Here is a 7,073-nt window from a genome sequence, read left to right as displayed (position 1 = left end):
CTCAGATATAATTTAATCAAATGGAGGCCAAGCATCAAAACGAGAACATAAAAAAAAGAAGCATAAAGTTCTGCAATTACTCACCTTTTTTAACCAATCCTAGCAAAACTGGAGGTACTCTTCCAACGCATGCAAGATATTACCAGTGTTAGATCATGCACAAACCAAACCCAGTGTCAATTCAGAGGTCAACATCTTGCACGTAACACCATCCAACAATTTAGTCAAAAGCCACCCAAGAATCCGGATGCTATATTAGCAGCCAGGTTTTTTGCGTGAGTCGCGTTAATTTTAACGTTGATCAGAAGGTAGCAGACAGTTATAGATAGAGGTGCCTCTGTGACATGTTATAAGGAAAATTTTAGAAATTCATTTATTTCAATGGTTGATGGTTAACAACAGTTTCAGAGACGTACACACCTGCCATACTTTGTTGTACAATGGATAAGACAAAGATACTTTTGCTCTCTTAAGATAAACAATTTGATCCCATCGCTTCGAAGTCTCAAATCATTACTCATTGTGCAGTTTTCTTGTTAGCTTACTGTCGTGCAAGCTTCTTTCTTAAACTGTGAAATCTGAATGTTTCTGAATGTTGAGAGTCGCTCCCATCATTTTTGTTGCATCATTACCTTTGCTATCTTTGCTAGAATCACCATCACAAGATAGTCAGACCTGAAAGGTTTTATGATTGTCAAAATTATCGCCCAAGAAGTAGATTGCTGTAAATAGAAAAAAATCAAAAAAACATCAGGTTGGGAACATGGAAGACAATAATCTATAATGTCACATGTTCGAGTTTCTTAATAACAATAATATACCTGGCTAGATGTAAGCAATCATCCTGGATCTATAGATGGGTTGATGGATGAATGATGCATTTATGCTCTCAACCTGACAAGCAAACGATCAGGCATTATACTGTACAATGCAAAGATGTCCATACATTTTTGTGAAAGTATTACCACACAAAAGCTAGAGTTAAATACTCATACGTTTATTGTCTATATACCAAGGAGTATCTCTCAAGAAGCTATATTCCGGATATGCGTATGCGTCTATATTATTTCGGATATGCGTATGCATCTATATTATTCCATATCACTGTTTCTCGGATCATATCATACTTTTCTGGGGTCACATAAAATAGATGGCCAGCATCAGACCAACACAAGATATTATACATAAAAAAACTCTATAAATAAGTAAATCACAATATGCTTGCAAATATTTTTTATTTAACAGTCGTGTCCCTATTTGATTTATGATAACTAACGAAACTTAAAATGTACGTCACACAAAATAGAGAAATCATCTTGATAACTTAATTTATAAAGAGTATATAACCACAATTACTAAAACACTTCAAAATAATATTGTGTTAAGCTGATTTGAGAAGATAGTTAGACTAACATCTCTGTGTGCATTTCTAGCTTCTAATTTTAGCACAAATCAGTCACACATGATGCAATGGACACACTCACACACACACACACACCAAAATTGAACCAAAACGTACACACACAGTTTGCTCTAGTTTTAGCCATGGCATCGAAGACATGAGTTTAACCGAAACGAGATATGTACAAACTGAAGCAGAGTGTAACCGAAACGTACAAAGTGCAATTGATGATCAGACCCGGGGGTATATGGGGGAGAGCTGCTCACCATGTTGGTGTTTGGTGGAGGTAAAGAGAGATGTTGGCCTGGTCCTCACGCCGCTCTACCTGCAGAGACGAGATGGGGTCAGTGAGAGAAGAGAGGGGGAGATGGGAGGAGAGAAGATCATCTCAACGAACAAATCAGACACGAGGGGCGGCCTGGATCAAGATCCGCCCCCTCCGTCCGCCGGCATCGCCCTCTTCCTCCACCCACTGCCTCATCCCCACGCCATCTCCTTCCTTGATCCAAATCCACAACACATACACACACAGAGAGAGAAAATGGATTTTGTAGTGGGTGCTTCTCCCACGGACACTCCCTCTGTCTGTTGGACCTCTTCTCGCACCTCAGACTCCAGCAACCTCAAGCGGTTGGTCAGCTCGGCCAGCAGGTCGGCCCCGCCCCTCGACGCCGTCTGCGCCACCGCAGTCGACAAGAGGACATCACCACCAGACGCTTCTTCTATCCCATCCCCGCTTGAGGGCATGAATGACGGCAACGGCAACCCTAGCGGCGAGGCGAGGAGAGGCAAGGGGGGGCCTGGATGAGGTGAAGCTCAGTACAGAAGATGAAGCACCAGCGTGGATGAGGGCGGCGGCGGCAATCCTAAATGAGAGAGAGGGGTCGCATGTGTGGTTCTCCCCCGAGGCACATTTGCTCAATAGGTTCATGGCTACTTATCTTCCTATTGCAACTCATGGGCACATGTCCTAGTCAAAGTAAATATACTACAGTATATTATTTGAGTTTAGAACCATCATAGGCAATGATACATGTAGCAAGGATATATTACAGTTAATCCAAAATCAAAGACAAGCTAGCATTAAGTGCTTCAATTTGGCTCAAGAAAGGGACCTCATGAGCCTCATGAGGCTAAGGAACCAAATAAAAAAGAACACCTTTCAGAGTACTCCAGAGGCCGGGCATCATCCATTTCCACATTAGAATCAGCATAACGTCTTTCATCGGAATTCTTCCGATCTTCATTTTGATGTACCCAACGCAAATGCTACATGGATTTTAGTCAGCTGCACTCCCCACTACTTCTGCACTTCCCCTTTCACACACCGATGAGCGGCGACTCATCCAAGTTGATCTAACCCAGAACAACATATAATTGCCTAGTGATGCGTTGGACCTGAAAGGCAACATACGTAGCATGCACATGAAAAGTGAGAGTAACAATAAAAGAACATAACATTTACCGATATGATTATTATTGCATGGCAAAATGGTTCGTTTTGATTATTATTGCATGCCCATATTCTTAATCAATCTGGTTTATGTATTTTACAGAAATTTAGTTTAGCAAAACTATGGAAGTAAATGTCTCAAGTTCTTTCTTGCAATTTTCAGTAAATAGTCTCTACAATTCTATGAATAATCCATCTATAATATCGCAAACCTGTATACAGAAACAAGTCCATAATCACTGTTTTGCAGATGAAGTATACCCTACCTATCTTCTTCACCCCAAAAGTGACCCATACAGACCCACAAAGATGCCTACGCATGTTGGAATTTTCGAGTCTAAACACTGGCATAACCACAAATACACCACCAAAGCATGCCACCTTCACTTGATTCTAAAATAAGCTTTCGAGCGTAGATCCCTAAAATCTTTGGATGACATATATTCCCTAACTTTCTGCGAGTATCCAACAATGTGAAATATTTACTAAATCAGCAGAAATAGAAACTGAGACTAACCTCACACCAGATAAAAACAACATCACAGGAGGATTATGCGGGTGACGGGGACAACCCATGGCCTCCCGTGAGAATGGCGGCCTCGACGGCCCCAGCGACCTCGTCTGGGTTTAGCTCATCCTCCGTCGTCCACCTGCTAGCATAGGGTGTGGCGGATGAGAAGGGTGGACATTGTTTCTTCTGATCTTGACCGAGGTCGCTTCAGAAAGTTTTGAGCTGACTTCGTCCATTTCGCCAATACTCTCTAAACAACGTGAATTCGTCTGTTCGCTATGTGATTGTCCATAAGGCGACTCTCGCAAGGTTTTGTTGCCATCCACCCATCCAAATAGCTCCACTGATTGTTCCTGTTAGTCCCCTGATTCTTAAGAGAAACAACAGGAGAGCTAGGTCTTCCATTAATTGTGGTCTGAGCCCCACTACAAAAACAAACATGATATCATGTCAAACAGAATCAAGAACCTATTTATATGCCCAGACTATCCAAGCAGGATGTACCTGCTGAGAAAGAGCATACACTATTGCTCTTTCTCTCTTGATTGCACCCTCATCCCTCATGTGCAACTTTGATCTGACAAGAACCGCAGTGCCTTGGCTATCACACCATCCTGTGGTGCAACGTGAACAATGTCATCCAAACACGCAGACATTGGCAGGATCATCCAACTAATACTCCCTTATCGTTTGCGGCAGCATCATATGCTTATTATGTCAAAAGATGAAAAGGATTCTGGAGGACTATATGCTAGTAAGTGTTATAGTGGGTAATACACTGAAAAACATAAATAGGCAAGCCTGACATGGCAAGAACAACTTTCAAAGATGCGTCAGCAAACCCTTTTATACAGAGTTTCAAAGATTAAATATGTGCTCATGAAAGAAAGGGAATTGAAATGTAACCTTCCAAGGATTAAATATATACTCGATCTCACCGACGACAGCGAGGTCGAGGAGGCCGCTCTCACTGCACCAGAGCCACGCAGGTCGCGCACCACCACCTGTCGGTTCTCCAGATCGTGCACGGCCGCCGCATCGCCAGATCGGCCCTAATCGACACGTCACGGGAGCGGACATGGCGGCCGTCACGTGTAGAGCAGAACGGACACGGCGGTCGTCACATGCAGCGCATAGCAGAGATCGCGGGCGGAGCAGGGTGAGCCGAGTACCTGGCTGCGATGGCGTTTTTGGGGAGGGGAAAGGAGAGGAGGTTGCGTGGAGGAAGGAAGAAAGGAGGAACAGTTTCTCGGGAGGACCTTTTTAAGCAGAGTACAATCGAAGTCGCTCACATACACGAGCGTACACTCACCCCTATGAACGCACACACGCACGCCCTATCCCTATGAGCACCTTCGAGAGACTAAGCCGGCACATCATCTTGAGATTGACGAAGTCGCCACTGAAGCCTTCGTTGTCGACGGGAACGTCTCCTTCCACTGAAAGCACTTTGCCGGAATACCTGGAATAAGTAAAGGAAAATGCAAGCACCAACGTCAAGTCTGTGACTTGAACTCTGGTGGGCAGGGGATACCACAGTCCTCCTAACCATCCAACCACGGGTTGGTTTGCGTTTCTCGGGAGGACCTGAAAAGATTTTCTAGCCAATACACGTACGAGGCTACGAGCCTCTCCATTCTCTCGGTCTGTCAATACGGATGCGCAAACACACACTGTTCCTATCCCCGTATTGCGCAAACAGGCACTGTTCCTATCCTACGTGGACAGCGCGAGGCTGCCTAGAAGTTTCATCTTGAAGAGTGTAATTTGTGGCATGAACCCACTTTTATTTATACATCAACTACTTTTTTCTTTGGCGTCCATTCATGATCATATAGGCATGCGTCCATTACATCTCTCTCTAATAATAAAGCAAATACGATTTCTGATTGTCTGTCATCAAAATTACCCCTAAAATTTACATAAATTACCCACCATGCCACCGGTAAGTAATAGAAAACGTTTCACAAAGCAAAAAATATTGAACTGGGCCGGCCCATGTAAAAACCTCCTATATTACGCTCTGCATGCTGGGAGAATATCCAGCACACTGTATGGGCCGGCCCATGCACAGACGCCTGCTTTTAGTTCCGTTTATTTATTTATTTTCAGTCCTGTTTTAATTTTTTATTTTAAATAAATTAGAACTTCAAATAATCTTTAAAATTTTAATAAACTGAAAATTATAAATCAACATATTTAAAAAAATAAAATGTTTGTGACTTCAAAAACTGCTCGGAGTTTTGTAAAAAATGCTCGAATATACAATAAAATATTTGCACTTTTAGAAAAATGTTTGTACAATAAGGAAAGTCCATGATTTCAAATACAATTCCATGTATTAAAACTTATTAAAGGCATTTAACAAAATGCTTTCTAATTCAAAATATGTTAATGCATTTAAAAAATGTCCTAAAATTTTAAAAATAGCTAATGCCAGTTTTGATAGTTTCTTTTTTTTATTTAAATTTTCCGTTCCATTTTTGCTTATTTCTAATTTAAATAATTTAGAATTACAAAAACTTTTGCATATTAAAAAATAGGAATTTGAATTAAAATGCTGACGAAAACATAAAATGTTTGTGGATTCAAAAAAAGCGCCGGATTTTTATATTTATTTTGCAAATTCCAAAACAATGTCCATGAATTTAATAAATATATTACTGATTTATAAAAATGTTTATTTATTCAGAAAAACTTCATGCGTTTCACAAAATGTTTGTGAATTTAAAAAAAATCCTGCAACATAAAAAATTATGTTCGTCTTTTCTTGAATTGGTCACCAATTCAAAAGAAAATATTTAAACCCGTTCGAAATATAAAAAATATTCACGATTTTTAGTACATGTTTGTAAATTGTAAAAAATGTTCTTGATTTTAAAATTGTTCCCATATTTGTAAAATTGTTCAAGAAAGATCTAATGTATGTAGTTAAACATTAATGCTTCTAAGTCTTTGTGACAATATACGTGTGTAAATTTTGAAGAATTAACTGTTGGATGGATCGAATTATTATTGTATGTTTTCTAAAAAAATTATTGAAATTCACAACAAAATCTTTGAGTTAACAAGATTTTTGACAACCATGATATATATTTTTTGAAAATGTAAAGATTGCTTCAATTTGTGAATAAATTTAAAAAAAACATTTTCTTGCATTTGTGTATAAAATTTTAAAATCAAGCGATGATATGTGAACATAATGTAATCATCTTCATTGGAGATTATCTTTTTTCTTTCGTGGCAACGCACAGGTCATTTTGCTAGTAATATGTAACACATGCATAGTGCCCCTTGTTGCATCCAGGGAATATATTGTGTGTAGCTAACTTGATCTTAGGGGGGGAACCTTCAAAGCGTCCCTGACTTCAATGTCCTTGTCTAGCAAACAAGAGCTTCAGCTTTAAGGTTGCGCCCTAAGTTCATTGTAATGCACAACACTGAACGTGCCTTTATTTATCAACTATTTTAATTATCTAAATATTCTTATATTAGTTGACAAAGGGAGCATTTGCGTGCCTGTGGCTTAAATGAATATTTGATCGGTATCGTCCTCAGGTTGTAAAACAGAATAACAGCAACTAAAACAAAATGACAGACACAACTTTAATGTGGCACAACTGCTGACGTAAACTCCACAAAAAATTAACGAGCGCAGGTCCACAAAAAAGGCTAAACATACTGTGCTAGTGAATGACAACGCCGTA

General features: G+C 39.9%; 1 long non-coding RNA gene across 2 annotated transcripts; it reads right to left on the bottom strand.

Annotated features, from left to right (window-relative positions):
* Positions 1-274: 274 nt before the first annotated feature.
* On the bottom strand, positions 275-2,324 carry LOC123402434. 2 transcript variants are annotated; one of them, XR_006611279.1, is made up of 4 exons: positions 1,669-2,324; positions 822-894; positions 421-722; positions 275-337 (listed from the first exon to the last, which is right to left on the bottom strand). It is a non-coding gene; the product is annotated as an uncharacterized LOC123402434 (long non-coding RNA). The 2 variants fall into 2 exon arrangements; XR_006611278.1 differs by having other exon boundaries at positions 421-675; positions 1,669-2,319.
* Between the last annotated feature and the right edge of the window lie 4,749 nt (positions 2,325-7,073).

Source organism: Hordeum vulgare, chromosome 6H (assembly GCF_904849725.1).
Source record: "Hordeum vulgare subsp. vulgare chromosome 6H, MorexV3_pseudomolecules_assembly, whole genome shotgun sequence".
NCBI classification, from domain to species: Eukaryota; Viridiplantae; Streptophyta; class Magnoliopsida; order Poales; family Poaceae; genus Hordeum; species Hordeum vulgare.
This window is presented reverse-complemented; position numbering and strand designations above follow the sequence as displayed.